This window comes from Ictidomys tridecemlineatus, chromosome 10 (genome assembly GCF_052094955.1).
Source record: "Ictidomys tridecemlineatus isolate mIctTri1 chromosome 10, mIctTri1.hap1, whole genome shotgun sequence".
NCBI lineage: Eukaryota > Metazoa > Chordata > Mammalia > Rodentia > Sciuridae > Ictidomys > Ictidomys tridecemlineatus.
In genome coordinates this window covers 24472639-24495533 of record NC_135486.1, presented here as the reverse complement: position 1 = coordinate 24495533, position 22895 = coordinate 24472639, and the positions used below count along the sequence as shown (strand labels likewise).

General features: G+C 33.0%; 1 long non-coding RNA gene across 1 annotated transcript; it reads right to left on the bottom strand.

Annotated features, from left to right (window-relative positions):
- Positions 1 to 494: 494 nt before the first annotated feature.
- Positions 495 to 18595, bottom strand: LOC120887440 (uncharacterized). Its single transcript, XR_005730682.2, has 2 exons — positions 18444 to 18595; positions 495 to 2040 (listed from the first exon to the last, which is right to left on the bottom strand). It is a non-coding gene; the product is annotated as an uncharacterized LOC120887440 (long non-coding RNA).
- Between the last annotated feature and the right edge of the window lie 4300 nt (positions 18596 to 22895).

Here is a 22895-nt window from a genome sequence, read left to right as displayed (position 1 = left end):
AACAGGCGAAGAATTCAGATCTACCAAGGTCAGGTAATTAGCCCAACATTGTACACTTATGACATTATTGAGATAGTATGAAACTCAAGTTTGCATTTCTCTAAAGTCTATCACTATTAGCACTTCATTTTTCATAATAGGTAGATGAACATAGAAGAGAGATACAGAAAGGTGCAAAACAGAGAGTGAGGGATCTTAGATACAATAATTTAGATATTTTAATTTTTAATAACTATATATTTTATGGTTTACATATTTATTTCTTAGTTTTCACATCACAAGAAACTTAAAATATATGGTGATAAGTTGTATATTTAAAGTGGTATATAAATTATCTTATATCTTCTGTATTCATGTGCATCACCTGTTGATAATCTCAAGGTTATGCTTGCAAGGTTCATTGCTGCTATTGTTACCGCTGTTGACCGGTGACGAGTCCTTGCTCCCCGATGTTGAAGAATAACACCAAAGAAGCACGCTGAGGCAAGGCCAGAGTAGAGATTAGAAATTTATTAAAGGACAGAAGAAAAGACTTCTCCCGGAGGAAGAAGGGGACCCAGAAGGTGGAATCCGTGGAAGTGCGGTTGTTTCCCCTTTTTATAGTTCTTTCAGTGATGGAATGTAGGTGGGAAGGCCCGAGGGGTGGGACACAGGTGGGCCAAAGAAGTAGTCTGAGCAGGAAGGACTTCATTATCACTTCTTTGTGATGGGCTATCTCCAAATCTGCTGGGGGCTATTCATTAATACTTCTTCCAGGTGGACTTTGGCCTAGGGCCTTTTCAGGACTTCATTAACATTCCATGAGTTGTCCTGTGTTTTCCCTGACTCATTCCCAGCATGGCCTCCATTTTAGATTTCACTCGGTATTAGACCTGATTTACCTAACTACACTGACTACCTAACTTTAAATCTGGCTTCACTATGTGCAGCTCTGTTTCATTACCATCTCTGGACATTTGAATTGTTTTAAATTTTGATGATGATAAACAAGACTGAAGTAAACTATGGTGTTCTTCACTGTGTGTAGTGTGAAGGTTTCTCCAGATATATAATTAGGGTGGAACCACTGAATAGTAGGGTTATTATGGTAATAGGCATCTTTAATTTTGTAAGATATTACCAATTGAAATTAAATTGGGTTTTTTGTTGTTGTTGTTTTATTTTGTTTTGTTTTGGAAATACACTCCTGCCAACCTGCAGGGATTTCCCTTCTGTACATCCTCAGCATCACAGGTATTATCAGACTCTTACTTTTTCCAGGATGAGGACACAGAGATCTTTTGACATGTATTGATTTCTGCCAGTTGCCATTCCTGCAGGACTCCTCATACTCATCTCAAAGAAATCATTCAATCTGGAGTTCTCTCTGCCCCAAGAAGCAGAGGCTAACCATTTTAAACTTATAAATGAATTGGATAAAAGGTTAAAGGGGCTAGCATATGAACATATAACTTTACGAGAGGCAATTATCTAAAGGAAGCCTACTTTATAAAGTTAAAAAGGATATAAAGAAAAATTCTGCTCTCCAGACATTATTTCCTAGTGTCTGGCAAGCAGCACCAACTTGCTATCTTTTATCCTTTGTAATTGAAATATTCCTCCAAGGCTCATGTGTTATAGGCTTGGTCCCCTATGCAGGAAGTTTCAGAGGCAGCACTTTTAGGAAATTGTTGTATCATGAGGGCTGTATTCGCTTCAGTGGATTAATCCATTGATAGATTCATAATTTGAATGAACTATTGAGAGGTGGTGAAAAATGTAGAGTTGCAACCTAATTAAAGAGAGGAAGTCCTCGACGTTTATCCCTGGGGTCTCTATTTATCCCAAGCCCTTTATTTGGTGTCTCTCTGAATCCCAGCTGCCATGAGGTGAGATGCTTTCCTCCACCACACTCTTCTGCTTTGATTCTCAGCCTCACCAAGACCCAAAGCAATGAAGTTGGCCATCTATGGACTGAGACTTCTGAAACCGTGAGCCACACATAAACTTAGCTCGTCAAAAATTGTTCTTGTCAGGTTTTTGGTCACAGCAGAGAAAAGGCTGAAAAAAAAAAAGATTTAATATTTCAAATACTGAGTCTCCTAACAAGCAATATTAGAATCCTAACTGAAAGTTAAGTATATTTAGGATGATTTACAATTGTGAAATCTTCTATGTGTATTAGGAATGTACAAATTTCTGAGTAACTATATTATAGCACAAAAGAAGCTATGAAAGTATAGAGTCTTTCTTACTCTTTATCATATTCAAGTAAATCCCAGGTCACTGACTGTCAAAATGAAACAGAACAGCACGAATATCCTTCCCAAGGTTAATGATGTATTGATAGTTTTAAAGCAACTAAATTCAATGTTCAAAAGCTATCAGTGTTCACTGAAATCTTCACTTTTATTATAAGGCCAACCATTGTATCAATAACTGTTGATAGCATTATTCTGAGGGAATTTCATAAGCTGCTTTTGCGCATGAAACATCGTGGTTATTGAATGTTGCTGACATTTGCTCGTTAAAAGCTGAATTTTCCTATGTGAGTATAAGAAATAAAATGAGACGCAGGGACTACTTTTCATGTGAAAGCAAAATGCTATAGCCAGTCAAATCAATACTGCACTATCCCTTGAATCAAGCTACTAGAGTGTTTTTGATTCAGAATATTCAACTAGCTATGCTGTCTCGTGGTCTATACATGAGCAAAGTATTTGCAGTGTTTTTGAAATATTAACAGATTAAAGGATTTTGATATTTCTCACTATTTTTTATTAATAATGTTGCCCTCAAAATGCATTTTTAATATCTTTGGCAAAGCTTGTGGGAGACCCTCAATTTCCTTACAAATAATTTAAAAAATATATAAAGTAAGGAATTATTCGCTTAGAGATAGAAATTTTCTTTGAAAAAAGTAAGAAGAAATTAAAGAAAAAACATGAACTCAACTTATAGTATTTAACAATTAAAATGCCAGATTATATTGTAATCAAGACATCATATTAATTCTACACACACCTCATACACACAGACCCGTACACACACACACACACACACAAAGCTTTTTATACTTTAACAAAACACACAATAGCATTTTGATAAGGAATAATATTATGTATACTAAATCCTATTTAAATTGGTGACCTAACAGGCAAACATCACTTATCAAAAATCAAAAAACATTGTAGCTCCAAACAGGTTTATTTATTTATTAAATAGATCCTATCTTTTTTTTTAACATTTATTATAAAATAATTTTAGACTTGCAAGAAGTTGCAAAATAGTACAAAGGACTCTTGTGTTTCCTTCCTTCAGTAGCTTTAGTTTTCTCCCTGTTGTAACTGCTGAAGATACAATTCAAATGAATGATGTTTTTTGTTGTTGTTTTCTTTTGAGAATTATGAACAGTCATTTCAGGTTGCAAACTGAGGAAAGAAATATTCTAGTCACCACTCCATTAATAAAGAAATTAATGAAATAGTTTGTTTTCCAAGGATTCTAGAAAGAATTATTTGTGTGAGATTATGACAGAGTATAGAGAATAATTAGGAGATTATAGCATTAGATTATAAATGGAAAATAATGAAAATCCTACTGCTTTTTTAGAGTACAAAGCAAGTCATCAGTAATAAGAACAGGGAGGTTGTGGTCACCCAAACTGAATGCATTCTTATTAAATCCATTAACAAATATAACAAAATACAAGAATCGAATCACAGATGATCAAATATGACAACATATACAAAAAAGCAGGTCTCACTGTGGAAACTGCCAGAGCTTACCCTGAGTCTCCTTGGAAGCCAGTTCAAGGTCCACATAGAATGGTTTAATTGCTCTAAAAATGCCCTGTACTTATTCATCCATCTTTCTTCCCTTGCCCTCAAACTCATATTTTACTGTCTCTAATTTTGCCTATCACAAATATTATATAGTTGGAATCATATAAAATCTAGCCTTTTCAAACTAGCTTTTTTACTTAGTAACAGTTAATATTATTCCGAGTCTTTTGTGGCTTAATAGGTCAGACATTCTATTATTAATTAACATTGCAGTTAACGGATTGCCACAGTTTACTTATCCATTTCAAAATTTCAATTATTCATTTCTGATATTTAAGAAAGCAGTTTTAATTTTAAATGCTAATCATATATTCTGGAACTTTGTTTTATCGATTAATTAGTTTCAGAAATTTTTGCACCATTTTTGGAATTTTCTACATGGAAATTAATGTCATGTGTAAACAAAAATAGTTTCCTTTTTTCCCTCCTAATTTTCATGGCTTTCATTTCCTTTTATATTTATATTGCATGAGCTAGGACTTTGAATAAGAAATTAAATACATTCATAAAGAATACATCTTTGAACTAGAAAGTATTCCATTTCTCATTATTTAATGTAATGTCAACTATATGTATTTTGTAACTGTTCTTTGTCCAGTTGAAGGAATTTTTCTGTATTCTTAGATGCTGAGTATTGTTTTTTTCATGATAGGTATTGGTATTTTGCTTTTTTGCATCTATTGATATGTTAGGATGACTTTTCTGCATGGTCTAAAAATGTGACAGATAACTTTGTTTTTCAAGTATTGAACTAGTCTTGCATACCTAGAATAAATATATTCCACTTGACTATAGTGTTTATATTTAATTCCACATATACTTTTACATTTGATCTGCTAATAATTTGTTGAGGATATTTGCATGTACATTCATGAGATATTCTGTTCTATTGGTTTCTTTTTTCCTTTTTTTGTTAGATTAATACTGATTTCATAGAATAATTTAGAAATTTTTCCCTCTGTTGTGATAACCTAGGAAAGATTATAAAAAAATTATAAAAAAATGCTCACCATCTCTAGCAGTCAGAGAAATGCAAATCAAAACCACCCTAAGATACTATCTTACTCCAGTAAGATTGGCAGCCATTATGAAGTCAAACAACAACAAGTGCTGGCGAGGATGTGGGGAAAAGGGTACCCTTGTACATTGCTGGTGGGACTGCAAATTGGTGCGGCCAATATGGAAAGCAGTGTGGAGATTCCTAGGAAAGCTGGGAATGGAACCACCATTTGACCAAGCTAGTGCCCTTCTCGGTCTATTCCCTGAGGACCTTAAAAGAGCATACTATAGGGATACTGCCACATCAATGATCATAGCAGGACAATTCACAATAGCTAGACTTTGAAATCAACCTAGATGCCCTTCAATAGATGAATGGATTAAAAAACTGTGGCATTTATACACAATGGAGTATTACGCAGCACTAAAAAATGACAAAATCATGGATTTTGCAGGGAAATGGATTGCATTAGAGCAGATTATGCTAAGTGAAGCTAGCCAATCCTTAAAAAACAAATGCCAAATGTCTTCTTTGATATAAAGAGAGCAACTAAGATCAGAACAGGGAAGAAGAGCATGAGGAAAAGATTAACAGTGGGGGGAGAGAAAGGGAAAGAGAAGGAAAACTGTATGGAAATGGAAGGAGACCCTCATTGTTACACAAAATTACATATAAGAGTTTGTGAGGGGAAAGAGGAAAAAAAAAACAAGGGAGAGAATTAAACAACAGCAGATGGGGTAGAGAGGAAAGAAGAGAGGGAAGGGGAGGGGGGATTGTAGGGGATAGGAAAGGTAGCAGAATACAACAGTCATTAATATGGTATTATGTAAAAATGTGGATGTGTAACCGATGTGATTCTGCAACTTGTATTTGGGGTAAAAAAATGGGAGTTCATAACCCACTTGAATCAAATGTATGGAAGATGATATGTCATGAGCTTTGTAATGTTTTGAACAACCAATAAAAAAAAATTGGCAGTCCTAATGATTTCAAATCTTTAGTAATAGTCTGCCTTCTGAATTAAAAATTACTGATAAACAATTAAATTTTTGTATAAAATTTTAATTGTTTAAAAATTAATTAATCAATCAATTAATTAAAGTGAATTAATTTCTAAAAGAAATTTAAACAAATGGAATATTTTAGTTGTCCTAGTTTTTGCAACAAATTTTAAAATTATTTTGAATCTATATTTCATTTGGTTAGGACAGATACCATAAGACAGTGTTTCCAATTCTTTCCTCCCACTTCATACAAATTTGTCACTCATTTTACTTATCCATAATCTATAATAATAAACACATTGTTGATATTGCTAATTGGGAAAAAAACATTAGATCAATTAAGAATAGGACAATTAAGTAATTAATTTTACCTTCATTTGTTAGTTCTCTAAAGACATTCACTTTCTTTATGTAGGTTTGGGGCTCTGATTTTTATCATTTCTTCCTCTCTGAAAATTTTATTTTTAACTTTCTTGCAAGACTGATCAAGTCGTTTCAAATTCAATTAAATTTTGTTTGAGGATGTCTTTATTTCTCCTTAGCTTTGAGAGAGAATTTTACTACTTATTCAATTTACAATTCTTTTTTTCTTTGGCTTTGTTTTTCTTTTGTATTTTAAATGTTTTACTCCATTTTATTCTTCTTTTTTTAAAATTTTGTCATTTGTTTTAATTAGTTATAAATGACAGTAGAAGGCAGTTATACACTTATATAATACATACATGGGATATAATTTCTCATTTTTCTGAGTGCACATGTTGCAGAATCATTGGTCATGTAGTCACATATGTACATAACAGTAATAATGTCTGTTTCATTCTACTATCTTTCCTATCCCAACATTCCCTCCCCTCCCATCACTTCTCTCTACCTAATTTAAGTTAACAGTGTTCTTCCCAAGTGCCCCCCTGCTTTATTGTGAATTAGCATTTGCATATTAGAGAAAACATTAGGTCTTTGGTTTTGTGGGATTGACTTATTTCGCTTAGCATGCTATTCTCCAACTCCAACCATTTATTGGCAAAGGCCATAATTTTATTCTTCTTTAAAGCTGAGTAATATTCTATTGAGTATATATACCACGTTTTCTTTTATTTATTTTTTAATTTTTTTTATTCTAATTTGTTTTATGACAGCAGAATGCATTGCAATTCATATTACACATATAGAGCACATTTTTTTTTATATTTCTGGTTGTATACAAAGTATATTCACACCAATTCATGTCTTCATACATGTACTTAGGGAAATGATGTCCATGTCATTCCACCATTTTTTTTTATACCGCTTGCCTCCTCCACCCCCCCTCCCCTTTGCCCTATCTAGAGTTCATCTAATCTTCACATGCTTCTCCTCCCAACCCCACTCTGATTCAGCCTCCTTATATCAAAGAAAACATTCAACATTTGTTTTTTTGGGGATTGGCTAACTTCACTTAGCATTATATTCTCCAGCTCCATCCATTTACCTTCAAATGTCATGATTTTATTTTCTTTTGTTGCTGAGTAATATTCCATTGTATGTAAATACCACATCTTCTTTATCCATTCATCTATTGAGGAACACCTAGGTTGGTTCCATAATCTAGCTATTGTGAATTCAGCTGCTGTAAATATTGATGTGGCTGTGTCACTATAGTATGCTGATTTTAAGTCCTTTAGATATAAATCAAGGAGTGGGATAGCTGGGTCAAATTGTGGTTCCATTCCAATTTTCTGAAGAATCTCCATACTGCTTTCCATAGTGGTTGCACCAATTTTCAATCCCACCAGCAATGTATGAGTGTACCCATTTCATCATATCCTTGCCAACATTTATTATTGCCTGTATTCTTGATGATTGCCATTCTGACAGGAATGAGATGAAATCTTAGAGTAGTTTTGATTTGCATTTCTCTAATTGCTAGAGATGTTGAACACTTTTTAATATTTTGTTGATCAATGGTATTTCTTCTTCTGTGAAGTGTCTTTTCAGTTTCCAGCCCATTTATTGATTGGGTTATTTGTTTGTTTGGTGTTAAGTTTTTTGAGTTCTTTATGCATCCTAGAGATTAATGCTTTATCAGAGGTGCATGTGGTAAAGATTTTCTCCCAATCTGCAGTCTCTCTACTCAAGTTATTAATTGTTTCCTTTGCTGAGAAGAAACTTTTTACTTGAATCCATCCCATTTATTGATTCTTGATTTTACTTCTTGAGCTTTAGGAGTCTTGTTAAGGAAGTCAGATTCTAGGCAGATATGGTGAAGATTTGGGCCTATTTTTTCTTCTATTAGTTGAATTTCACTCTTGCTTGCATGATTTCTGAAGAATCTGATTCTTATCGTTTTCCTCTGTAGGTATTACATTTTTCTCTTTTGATTTTTTAGTTTGTCTTTGGTTTTCTGCAGTTAGAATATGAAATGTCTATGTAAAATATTTTAAATATTTATTTTTGCTTTGTGTCCCCTAAGCTTTCAGGATCTATAGTTTGAAGTTTATTATTTATTTTATTTTTCACTGTTCTTAGAAATGTATTACTTAAAATATTTCTTTGGTCCCTATCTCTCTTCCCTCTATTTTCTGGTGTCATCATTATGCATATGTTATACCTTTTGTAAATTTTTTCGTATTTCTTGAAAATTCTGTTCTGTCTTGTACATTATTATTTCTTTTCATTTTGGAAATTTTATACTGACATAGCATCATGCTCCCTGAATCTTTATTCAGTCCTGTCAAATCTATGATGAGTTCATCAAAGAAATTCTATATTCTTAATAACTCTGCTCCTCCTGCTTTCTATCATTCACTTTGGTTCTTAGAGTTTCTATTCTCTGCTCACATTGCCAATCTGAAGTTTCATGTTTCCTACTTTTTTTCTCTTATTACTTTAGCATATTAATCTGAATTGTTTTAAATGTCTAGTCTGACTATTTCAAAATCTCTGATATAGCTGACCTGAATTTAGATCCTTGTATTGTCTCTGAAGATAGGTTTTATTTATAGAGAATTTTCCTCTCATCATGTCTTGAAATTCTTTGCTGAAGGCTGGATATGATGGTTCATGAAAAAGGAGCTAAGGCAGCTAGATTTTAGAGTGAAGTTTTATGTTTTTCTGACGGGGAACTAGATTGCACTTATGGTTTGCTGTATCTGAAGTTTCTAGAGGATAAGATTTCCCCTAGTGTCCTTATTTGTGTCAACTGTGGTTTTAAGGTTTCCCTAGTGACTCCTTTTTAAATAGAGTTTGATTTTTTTCAACTTTTTCATTGCAATAATCTGGTACTATAGACTTATAGTACTGTGATTGGCACTTAGCTTGCCATGGGCTTGTACTCCTGGGTTCTGACTTTCACAATGCTTCTAAGATATTTTGTGCTGAGAGCCATAGCCAAGTAGGAATGACACATGGCATTTTGTGTTGAAAGGTGACCCTGCTCAGGGATTAGGGTGGCTCCAGGTTTAGGGTGGATCCTTCTGGGATTAGGGCGTATCCTGCTGCCTCAGGCACCCGCTCCTTTGAAGTTCCCCTTGAGTTCTCACGGAGTTCTGAGAGAACTGGTATACAGAGCCCGGTGGAGGGAGTGTATTTCCCAGGTAGTGTGTGTAGAGTGTCGGTGTGAGTTCGGGAATAAAGAGTTGCTGTTTTAATCTACAAGGCTTTTGTGGTGGCTCGGTTATTTTGTGCCCAGCCAGACTACTGCAATTTTGGATCTGGAAAACTAAAAGGGATTTGTCTTGGCTATTTAGCTTCCATTATGTTGGTGAAGCTCTATTTAAACAGTTATGTTTTAGAGGAATGATTTGTTAAAGATAATGGAAAACTTGAAGCATATTTCAAAAGTGGGAACTTCCCCCATCACCTTATGAGATGCATAAATGTTTTTTAATTGTCCTACCAGTTATTAGTTCTTGGAGTGGATTGGTTTTTTTGTTGTTGTTTGTTTGTTTTGTTTTTGTTTTATTCCTAGAAAACTATAATTCCCTGAATTTGTCTGCCTCTCCAGAATTCAGGGCAGTAGCTGTCCTATGACTTCAATTCTCTGAGAGAGCTAAAAGGAGTTGCTGATTCTCAGTAGCTTGATTTTTTATTGTTCTTGAAAGGTGTAATGACTTCCAAGTTCTTTGTATGTTGGATCAAAAATGAGAAGAAACATGTTTTATTTTAAAATTTCAGCATACAACAAAACATTAAAACTCTCTTATATTGTATTTAATACTTTTAAATAAAAGATTTATTTAATTTAATATTTATTATCTTATCATTCTTCCCTTTACATAATACAAATGAATATACTCAGCATTTTTATGTTGATTCATTCTTTTTTCCTTAATTTTCTCAAATTCTTGAATAAGCCAAATCCTGAAATTCAAAATTATAGAGAAGTGAGGTATATTTTTGTTTTCACATAAGCTTGTGTGTAGGCTTTATGTAAATAATTCATTTTAGTCTTTTTTTCTTGTTCCTTTCCTTCTTTATTTATATTAGTGTAACTTCCAATTTTCCTTCTAAAATTCCATCATTGTCATTAGATCTGTTGTTTCATGTTCAACGGGGAAAAGCACACAAATATAAACAAGCTGCACTATCAAGCTTTTTTTAAAGCTTCCTCGATCACATTATCATAGCAAACATATGCATTACTAAAAATTAAGATTTAATTATTTCAAGGCATTGAATGATTTAATTCGGACTTTTGCTTCAATCAACAGCAGTCTTTCATATACTATATATAAACATCCTCATTTATTAATTCATTTTTGAATAATGTAAAATTGTTTTAATGAATATGTAAAGAAGGGAATGTGAGATACATGACTGGACAAGATCATTTACCAAAGAATATAAAAAGCTCATTTATCTTCCACTTTCTTATCCAAATTCAGTGCATAAAGAATTTTCCCTGATCTGTTTGTTAAATATTGCTAACCTCTTTCTTTCTTGCATTTAGTAGTATTGTCTGTTTCATGCAAAGCTTTTTAAAAACTGCCATGCATCTTACCCCTTTAGTATAGTGTCATCTTCCTGAATACAGTAATTTATCATTCTGTAATGACTGTGGCAGAGCTACAATTTTGAGCAGAGTACATTTCAGTTCTGTTGATTTGTCTATGCTCACCAAGTCTCTACTTCAGTGAGTCATATTCTATTTTTTTCCTCTGGATGTAACTTTCACAGGGAAAGAATGGTCAGCACACATGTGCAAAGTCTCTCTAATGCTCTCTTTCCTCTGTCATTGATCTTGTCAGTACTTGAATCACTTGTGCTTCTCTATTTTTTTCCACTCTCACTAACATATGGAACTCCTATCTTTAGCTGTTGTCCCATCATGCGAAGACTAGATAATGGTGACCCACACTAGTTCAAACTAGTCATTGGGAAGCACATGTCTCTCTCTCTTCATGGACTCATTTCCCCAAATGGACAGTGATGAGTTTACATTAGGTCACCCTTAAAGTGAACAACAGTGGTCAAATGCAAGGTAAATTATAGGTTAGCACACAGGAGTTTGCCTGTAGCTAGTAGCTAGCTTTGACTTAGAACTCTTTGTTCTTAAATGAACTGGGAATAATAATAGTTCCATACTACTAACTAAAATTTGTATTTATTTCTTTTTCTTCCTTTATGTGTGTGTGTGTATGTGTATCTCTCTCTCTCTCTCTCTTTCTCTCTCTCTCCCTCCCTTCCTTCTTCTCTCCCTCCATATGTGTGTGTATATATATATATATATATATATATATATATATATATATATATATAAAACATATAATACATACTACTCTCTGAAAGATAGCCTCCCCTGGATTCAATATGATTTTGACATAGTATCTTTGCACACATTATCAGCATTTCAATTATTATCATTTATAGCAGACACCATTGCTTTGGTATAATGGACAGATAACTTATTATTGATAGTACTGAAAGGACAGAAAATAGGAGCAATGTAGGTATTTTTGTATTTCTTCCTTCAAAGTGTATTATGGAAAAAATAATATTACCCGAAGAGGACTCAGTAGAGTCTTGGAATTCTTTTGTGAGACCTTGAATTACAAATGCGAATTATAATTTCTCTGGATTAGGAATACTGGAGAAACTTTCTTCATATCTTTGATGTTAAGCAATGAAGAGTGGTATTATATCATTTGATCATATTTTATTCCTTTATTTTCCTAAAGAAATGCAACGTGAATCCAAGAAGAAAGTAGTATCAATAACTTGTCAGAATATGTCCTTTTACTTATACACATTTTACAAATTATCTCTAAACATAGGGTTCCAAGTTGACTATGGTATGTTCTGTAAATTTATAGAACAGAATTGTTATCCAAGTTATAAGTAATCAATAGGTGTATTGGAGTCATATTTCATTTGACTTGCAAATTGATAATCAAAGCTTCCTTACCTGAACTACAAAAGCTAATATATTACAGATGTATTTGCTCTACAAATGTTTAGAGACAGCTAAATTATATCATCTATCACTTGAAAAGGAGGGAATAGATCAATTAGAAAAATTTTAACTATTTCTTTTTGGAGTTTACATATACTAAGTGAAGCAGTGGTATACAGTAAAAAGAAAACAAAACCTTTAGAACTTTAATATAGTCTTATAGAAACACATGCACACATATGTGCACTTTTGCATATATATATCAAAGAATAATGACCTATAATGACCTATAATTCAATCCTGTCTAACTCAATAGATTTCTATGTCCTAATCTCTGTAATAGGCAAATATATTGTTACACAGCAAATGAGAATTAAGATTTTAAGTAGAACTAAGTTTATTATTCATATGACCTTGAGATGGTGTAATTATTAAGGATTAACTAGGTGGATCTAATATAATGTCAGAGACTCTTTTAAGGGATAAAGGAAGCAGAAGAGAGAGAACCAGATATACAATAATAGGAGAAACACTAAGACCAGCAATTTTGGGATTGCAGATGGACAAAAGGGGCCACGAGCCAAAGAATGCCTATGATCACTAGATGCTAAAATAGGAGAGGGAATGGATCTTTCCCTAGCAGCTCCAGAAGCCATACAATGCTGGCAACACTTTGATTTTTACCCAGTGAAAACTGTTTTGTGCTTATGACTCCAGAAGTGTAAGATGATAAATTTGTGTTGGCTTAAGCCACTAAATTTTGAGTCATTTTTTTTACAGCAGCAATAAGAAAATAGTACAATTAAATTCAGAATATTTCTTATTTTGATCTTTGTTTTTATTCAGGCAAATGTCTGTTTCTCATGACTTTTCTTTTTTCCATTTATAACTTGTTAAAAACTCAGGATTACTCTGATCAGCAATTTCTCTATTTCTCATTCTTTATTTCACAAATACTATCTCCCATCTGGCAGTCATGACCTAGGTGAGAAGATCACAAGTAGTTGACCTTTTTTAGCTATGCCATGGTCATCCTAGCAAGTATCTTTTGATTTCATTCTTTACACTGCAATTTGACTTGGACAGGATCAGCAATATTTTGGTAAGCATTATCCGAGTAAGAGTATTTTGTGAGGTGGACTCAAACCAAATGGTGCTCTATAATTGTTTGGCTATGTTTATTTCATATAAGAAGTTAGTAAGAAGAAGGAAATTGCTTGAAAAGGGAAAAATAAGTAGGAAAACTGCAGTAGCTAAATGTAAAATAAAGTACATAGAAAATAGTTGGGATATTATTGAATACAAGTTTGAAAAGGCAAATCAGAGAAAAATAAAAGAAGTAACTTTTCAATTTGCTCCTACTTTGGTTTTTTTGAAAATCAAATCCGTAAATTGGTTTTTAAAGTACAATAAGTTTTCCAAAGCAAAATATTTTTGCTAAATTCAAGTGTTTGGCCCATTTTGTTTTTCCAAGAAGAGAAAAAAATACTTCCAATTGTTGCTTCCACTAATTTTACTAGTGGTGACTGCTGTGGACAGAACTGTGCTCCACCCTCACTCCCCAATTCATATGTTGATGTTTTAATCTCCTATGTGACTATATTTGGAGATAAAACGCAAAAGGAGTAATTAAGATTAAAGGAAATCACAGGGAGGGTCTGATGGTAAGGCCACCTGAGGACACCCTGAGAAGGTAGACAATGCCAAGCCAGTGTCCTCACCAGAAACTGAACTTTGCTTGGCTTTAATCTGGGACTTCACATTTTTTTAAGGTATTTATTTTTTAGTTGTAGTTGGACACAATAACTTTATTTCACTTATTTATTTTATGTGGTGCTGAGATCGAACCCAGGGACTTCACATTTTTAGGACTGTGAGAAATATATTTCTGTTGTTTGAGACACTTGGCTGATGATATTGGGTTATGGGAGCCCTAGAACACTATAACAGTGACAATTCCTCCATAAATACACAAAAACTCATGCATACTAAAATAATGATGACAGCTTAAAAATACACTTAATGGAATATACCAACTTTCTCTGTGTATCATGTCTTAATGCTTTATTCTACAAAGTAGCTTTTTTCTAGACAAAATCTAAAATATTATTCCTGAAAATTTGTACTCCATACTCTAGTGTTGAGTATTATTTCACAATATTTCTATAATAGTAAATGATGTGGCTTTTGACTTAAGAAGAATGTGTTATAGAAAAAAAATAATATCAGGGGATTACGAACGAGGAGCTCTAGTTTCAAGCCCCAGATATGTCAGTATCAATTGTGAAAGCTTTGAAAAACTTAAAATTCTACTTTTAAGTATATATATATATATATATATATATATATATATATATATATATATATATATGCTTGTTTAAAATCAATAGGTTGGCTTTGATATATCAGATCTTTTCCAAATCTAAAATTATATAAGTATGCATGTCTCCTTGAACACTTCTAATTAGGAAATCTTCTTCATATTTTTGCCAATCTAACATTCTGTTCTATTTTTTCAGCTTCTCCAGTCAAGTTTCAGTTATATTTTAACTACATATAGACATTTCACAGCATATGGCAATCCAACAGTTGAATGTCACTATTAAATAATGTTTAAATCAGAGAATGGATTTAATATATGCTTTTTATAAAATAGAATGAAAAATTATTGTATGCATCCCTGCCTCTGATCCTGGTCTAATTTCTAACCTAACTATATGAATTGTTTGTGAGGACTCTGGCTCCTGGTTGGAGATCTCTTTATTATCTTTAGGTCCAACCATCGACAATTAAGAACCTTGTAAGACCCAGAAAAAGGCTGATGTTGGTGGACTTGACTAAGTGTAAGGACAGTGCACTGAAGTCTCTGAAGGGAGTGAAATCAAGGACTGAGGCCCTTCTTCCAGGTCCTGGTCTCTTTGCATTTGCATACCTAATTACCAGCTTTCATTCCCAGGTCTCTTTATTTCAGGTCTTGGCAGAGACCAGTCTTCTATGCTGAGGCCTCCCTCTGCAGTAGATAGCAGAAAGTAGGAATGGGAAACCTTCAGGATACTTCCCCCCGTCTTTCACTTTTTCATTTCTACCACTCCACCTCTTGCCTACCTCCTCACCTTGCCTTAGTCCACATAACTGCCTGAGAGCTGGTATTCAGGGTTCCTTCAGCAATTAAAATGATCCCTCTGACTCTGCACTGATGTGCCTTTCCACGGAGGGAGGGAGTCCATCAGGGAGTCAGCACCTTTTCCAGCTTTAAAACTGGCTTATGCCATCTCAGTAAGTGATTAAGTGATTTAAGGCTTGCTTTCTTTCTTTCTTTCTTCCTTCCTTCCTTCCTTCCTTCCTTTCTTTCTTTCTTTCTTTCAACTCAGCTATTCTGGTATCTGGCAGCTCAGTACTCTGTCTTCTCTCCTTTTGTCTGTCTGTCTGTCTGTCTGTCTGTCTCTCTGTCTGTCTCTCTCTCTCCCTCTCTTCCTCCCTTCCTCCCTCCCTCCTTTCCTCCTTCCAGGTCAGTTGAGTTCTTTATAACCTAGCAAGATGGAACGTCTCTATGGTGTAATCAACCTGCATTTCCTAGTTTAGGCAAATATGTGTAGAAAAGCTTTAATTATGCTTCGATAGATCTCTTGCTATTTTGTTTTGTCTTATTTTATCAGATTAGACATAGTTTTTATTCATTCCTTGTCGGGGGTTTTTAGCCCTCTTTCCCTCCTGACCTGCAGGAGAGATGGAGAGAGCACGCTCCAACCAGGATGAGCCAAGAAAGGAAGAATATATGCAGGTTTTGCAAAAGATAAAAAGAAATATGAATGACAAATCTTCATGGAAAACTGTTGTACAATTGTTAACTGGAAAATACACATTGAATTCACAGTGATACATTTGAACCAATCAAAACTAAGTAAAATCTTTCTACATCAAACTGACAGTCATTTGTCTGTTAGAAAATCACAATATTATGTAGTCTAAAATAAGTTAAACTATGTCTTTGGAAAAGAATCAGCTTTAATCATTGAAAAATGAGGTGGCATGACCTCTCTTTATAAGACTGAACATTTGCACTCCTAAGTTTACAGCATAGAGAAGGGCTTGACCACTCCTACCAATAAACTTGAAGAGAATCCCCAAATCTAAGAAAACTAACAAAAAACAAATAAATTAGGCAAATCTTATACAATGGAATAACATGGAACACTGAAACTAAATACAATTCAGCTCCACTTGTGAACATCTATCTTTTACGATGTACTTGAGTGACACAAAGAAATTTTCAAGAGATTTACTATATTATTATAATGCCATTTTATATATAAGTAAGTGATAAAAGTCTAAAAAGATATAGGGGATACATTTTTTTTTCATTTCAAGTTTCTATTATGTATAGCAGGAGAGGGGAGTTCTATTTTTTAAAATTTTTTATGTATGTATGACAGCAGAATGCATTGCAATTCTTATTACACATACAGAGCACAAGTTTTCATATTTCTGGTTGTATGCAAAGTATATTCACACCAATTTGTGTCTTCATACATGTTCTTTGGATAAGAGAGGAGTTACTATTTAAAGGGACTACAGAGTTGACATTCAGAGATGCAAAACTTTCTGTTTCCTGCATTGGAACAGAGGCTTTATGAGTGTTCATATCATATATGAAAATCTCTAGTTTAGCAAAGATTGCATCTTTCCATGGAACTTCCCTTTTAAAGAAAGTAAATATTTACCTCTTTGCATTCTTGTTTAAAATTCAGCAAGAAATGTTGTCAAATCTTTGCTTACCCATGGCAGCTGTTTCCAAAATTTTTCTTCTTTCAGTTCTTCTCATTATCTTGAGTATTTTGTCAGTCCTTACTGTTTTTCTATTTTATAAATATTTTTATTATTTTTAGTAGCAATTATACATGTGTATTTAAATAATATTTGTTTTTTAGCTCCTTTTACTTTTCTCAGATTACATAGAGCAAATGACTAGAATCATGGTGTCCAATGTTGTAGCTACTAGTATTTTGTGGCTAAATTCAGGAGCTGTTATGTTACACATACTTTAAGTGTTTAATAACCACATAGGGTCCTTAGCTATCATTTTAAATAGTGTGCAATCTAGAACATTTCCTTAATTCAGAACCAGGTAACAAACCCATAAAGTAAACCAGCAAACCCAGAATTCTGCCATGTAGGAGAATATTTGAATGGAATTTATGTCATATGTTCCTGTCTTCCACATAACTAATTTGATTGACTTATTAATTGCTCTTAAAATAAAACTCAATTACCTCAAACATTGATTTATATCTTAGACTTTACATTTAATCATGTAATTAAATATTTCCCACTAATAAGTTTTTTTTTCTTTATCAAATAAGTATATGAATTTGGAACACATTAAATACATAGCAGTTTTTCACATATAACTCATTAATAAAAGCACACAGAAACTCTTCCAAAAAATACTAAAATCTTACCATGAACTAATTTTATCAGAATTTTATGGTGGGATCTAGATATCACTATTTTAAAAATACTAAGTGGATAATTAGAATGTGAAGATCTTCAGTGAAAATATTTAAAATAGTTAAACTTCTTTAGTCACTATAGATTTCCTAGATAAAACGTGAAAGTAATCTTGCTTCACCCAAATTCTGTATGTGTATGTATACAGATACATCACATTTATATATCCACAGATAGATGCACACACAAACACACACATATTACACATTATTAGAATAGTCTGTTTTTAATGAAACATGCTCAAATATTTTTAGATTTGCTGAAATTGGTAAGGATGATCTAGATAATTCCATAGAGCCCTACTGTCCCTTGTTTTTAATATTGTTCTTTACTATGCCATGTTTGTCACAGCTAACCAGTCAATTTGGTACATTGCTAACTGCTTACCTCCATACTTTATATTTAGAGTTCACCATTTTTCCCCTAATGTTCACTTGCTGTCCCAGAAGTCTATGAAGAATATCCAGAATATCATATTACATCACACATAACATATTCTATTTCTTCAGGTTTCTCTAAATTATAACGTTAGATCTTTAGATTATTTTTTTTTAACTCATCCTAAGTGTGGAAAGGTAATAGTCTGAGAGTTTGTAGAATGCTCCTCAGTGAAGATTAGTCTGATGTTTTCATAAGGTTTAGATTGAGTATTTGGTTTTTTTGGGGGGAAAGCCCAGCGATGAAGTCATATTTAATACAACATATTAGGAATATATACTATTGTTTTAATTACTCACTGATAATGTGAGCCTTGATCCTTTGGCTTTCTCCACTGAAAAGTTTCTCATTTATTCCCCTTGCTTTGCCTTACTCTACAAGGAGAGTACTGTGCATAGCCAGCTAATTCACTCAGGAGACATGCCCCTTCTTCATGAGCAAAAAGATCACCTACAAAAAAAATGAAATTTTGAAATTTGTGTGGGAGATTTGTCTATTTTCAGCATTTATTTATTGTTATACATTTATTTTTATTTTTTTAGAATTATTCATTTTACATTTTGAATTATAACCCAGTAGTCATTTATTTTGTTGCTCATATTTTTTCTGCTTTGGGAATTGGGGACTTTTTTAGTTGGCTCCTGTGTCCTTGTGGCACACCTCCATCACTGTAAAGTTTTGTTAGTGATTTAGGAGTTCCTTACCTTTTGGAGCTAGAAGATTCTCACCTGCAATCTTCAAGGGGAGGGAATAAGTAACCACAGGAGGTGTTGACTAGCTGGAAATAAAAGGCCCAAAAAGTAGTATTAAGAAATAAAGCAAAGGAGAAGAAATATATTGAAACTGGGGGCTTGATGGGTGGAAAAGTCCTGATGAGTCTGACCCTAACAAAGGGGAAAAGCCCAAGAATGCTTTATTTATAGTGAAACACATCAAAGGAATTTATTGTGAAGAAGGGTTCTTCAAGATAAACAAGAAGTGAGAGGCCATGGGGAAGTTGGCTGAATGGGAACTTGTCTCTTGCTTAGTAAATTCTTCCCCCTCCAGGCAACTGATGCCTCAAGGCTAGTTGGGTACACTGATTCTCCTTCTACCTCCATTTGAATTTAGGGCTGTCTCAACCAATAAATTCCTCAGGGATCACAGAATTCTCTTTGAGTAGGATGTTTGACAAGGCAAAAAGGGCAGTCTCAGATGGGTGAGATTACACTGAGAGTCCTCCTAGGTATACACCTCCTGGAGATGTTTTAGACACGCCCACAATTCATTCATGGCTCCCAGCAGAAGATGCTTCAGAATTAACTTATATTTTTCCTGACCCACTCGAGGATCGATCAGTTTTTTAAAGAACATGCTTTCCTTTTATTAGAGACTGATACATATCTGATGCTAGCTGCATTCACTGCTCCTGGGTATCCATGCTTCTGGATCCTCTCAGCTAACAAAAGAAATATGTGTGCATACTAACTCCTGCATATATCTACTCGTATTTCTCTATGTAGACATCTGCATCCACATTAAGGTAAATATGAGCTCATATCGATGTCTTCCAATTTAAGCATTTGCACCATAAATCATTCCTGTTTTCTCCCCATGACCCTAACCATCCACTATCTAATACTTCATTATTAACTTTCATTATACAAATTCTTTAGTTTTTACTATGATGATTTTAAGGTAGATATTATTAAAGTAGTGTGTAGTAAAATCTGAAATGAGTTAGTAAAGCAGATTATTGTTTTAACCAGAAAGCTAGAACTTATTTTCTTTAAATTTTAAGTTCCATTCATTAGTACATCTTATTATATCAAGAGTTTTGAAAGTGTTGCTCCATATGATTGGTGTGTTTGCTCTATGAGTGGATTCTATCTGCTCTACGCCTCATTAAATACAAAATATAACCAAATTCTAACACAAGTTTCAGAGGTTGTTTTTTTTTTATTGTTGTTGTTGTTTATTTGTTTGTTTTACTGATACCACTGCCCCTTACATTTTATATTATACTTATTTTTAAAAATCTCAACAAATCACCTCAGGATATATTAGGAATATAGGAAATATCAATTCATTACTTTTTATATTTCTCTTTTAGGGAATATCAATTCATTACTTTCTCTTTTGGGGCCATTATATTTTCTTACCACTTGTTCTATATATCAAATTGAGGTTAAAAAATGGAGCTATTCAAACTTTAATGACAGTTTTGTAATGCATCAAATAGCCACTGAAAACAAGTTGTCTAATTTTCCCATTCTAAGCCAGTCTTTCATAAATTGGGGTGCAATGACCCAACACCTGTGTCTGACAACCTAGGTCACTTGTTAACAAATGTGAGCTCTTGGGCTCCACACAGTTTACCTTAGTTACTTCAAGGTAGGAGCTAAGGATAAGATTTAACAAGCTCCCTGGATGATTCTGAGGCTCAATTACTAAGCTGTTGCTTTATGTGTTCTACCTGGAATTAGGTAGAGGTTGGATACCCAATTAATAGAGGTTTTGTATCTCCTAATTGGCTATCCTTCATCATGGGGCCCTGTAAGAAATAAATATTTCTAATTTGCTTTCATTATCTTTTTTGAAGACATTAATTAATACCTAGTAAATTATTCAGTGTTCAAAAATAGGAAACATCCTTTTAGGTAAAATTAAAATCTAAACAAGGTACAGATTGATGTGAAATCCTAAGGAATTTGGCCATTGATGCTTTCTGGAACAGTTATGGGAGAAAAGAAAAGAAATACATATTGGAAAATTACACAACTTACTTAAAAAGTGTCAATGAGATGTCTGTCAGAAGGAAGCTTTTAACTTACATATGAAATTGAAGTAAGTAGCTTCGTGAGAAATTACCTTACAAAAATGTGCCAAACCAAAGAATCAACATCAAATCTCCATTTTCTAAGTTTAAAAATAAAGTCTCTAAAAAGTAAACCATACCTCTCCCCAAAATTCTTCTTCTTTTTACTCTTTCACAATTAATTATGAAATATTTTTATTTATTAACAAATTCTTAATCCTTTCTTGTCTCAGTCATTAATATCTGACAGTTGGCAATTTAAATGTGTTTTTACATTTCCTGTCCTTTTGGCTAGCATTGTCCAATCTAGTGACTGCAAAATCTTCAAGGTGCAGCTTGTCCTATCTTTAAGGACCAAAAATCACTTCATAAAATTTCTTTACGAAAATAAGTGTCACATCTCTCTGTAGTTTCATCCATGTAATAATGCCCAAAGGCAAGAGAAATGAGGCAGCATAGATAAATAATCCCTTCATTTTCTAGTATAGTTCACTGCCACTCCAGCTGGTATAAACAAGTGTGGGGACTGCTTTCAAACTTGGAAGCTCAAGGCAGCTCCTTCAATCCATAAATCAAACACTTGTCTATATTATCTCTCTTACTGTCATTTACACAAACTCTTTGTGAACGTATGTAATTTCCTCCTCTCTCTTCATAATATCAAGACCACAAAATCTTTCCTCTTGAATATTTTTGCCTCCCCATGTGTTTTACGAAGATAAGTTTTGTGACTGACTGACAAGTTTCCCTCATTCTAATGATTCTTTCATTCAAGAAATAAACAACAAAAGACAGCTGCTTCCAGATATATATGACCATATATCATACTTTTCTTTGTACAAAGCCTTTTCTCCAACAGTCTATTTCATACAGACCAAAACATTTTTTCTTCTGATCAAAAATAATCTATATCATTGCATTATTATGTAATCATTATTATTATATTATTATTATTAACTACGTATACTGAATATTAGATTAATAAACTTCAATTTTTAATGGTGCCATTGTCCACATATATACACACACACACATACACACAGCACACACTCTTTTTTCTTTACTTATAAATATTGTTGAGGACAATTATGTTTGATGAAAAAAAAACAATTAAAAAATGTTTAGTGTCTCTAGTTTATATAGCAATAGCAAACCAGATTGTAAATGAAAATATTATAACATTTCCCAAATTCTGTTTTATGCAAAACTACTGTTCAGAAAATCTTAGTAGATTTACAAAGATACAAAAACTAAATGTTATAAAACTGTTTATGAAACAAGTTTTTAAAAATAAAGTTTTTGAAAGCAGAATTTTTCTACATCTTTCACATGTTTATAAAAATTGTGAACTCCAAGAATGATATAGAATATGTTGCACCCAAAACTTATTATGAAATAAAAATATACTCTCAACTCATAATTCTGTTCTAACAAAATCTCCTTCATCATATTTTAGCTTTTATATGAAATATAGCTTGGATAACACCCTTGTTATATTACATATTTTGAATCTATTTTCTGATTCCTGTCTTATTTCCCAGAATCAAAGATGTTGTTTTATTCATAATCCAGTGTATTGTCCATATTCATAATACAAGTGGAATGCTTTATTTATACCCATACTTATTTTCATTTAATAACAAACTATATTATTTTCTTTATCTAATTTTTTGATTTTATGTCATTTAGTAGGTTAGTTATCTTTATTATAAATTCATTAAATAAAATTTCAAACTATTTAATAATAAGGAAGCAAACCTATTAAATATGAACAAAATATTTGAAAATAATTTTCTCAAAAGAAGACATACAAATGGCCAAGAAATACATAAAAAGTGCTCATCATCTCCAATCTTTAGAGAAATGCAAATTTAAACAATAACTAGATGTTATCTTCTACCTTTTTCTTTGGTTATTATTGAAACAATGAAAGACAATTAGTGTTTTTGAGAAT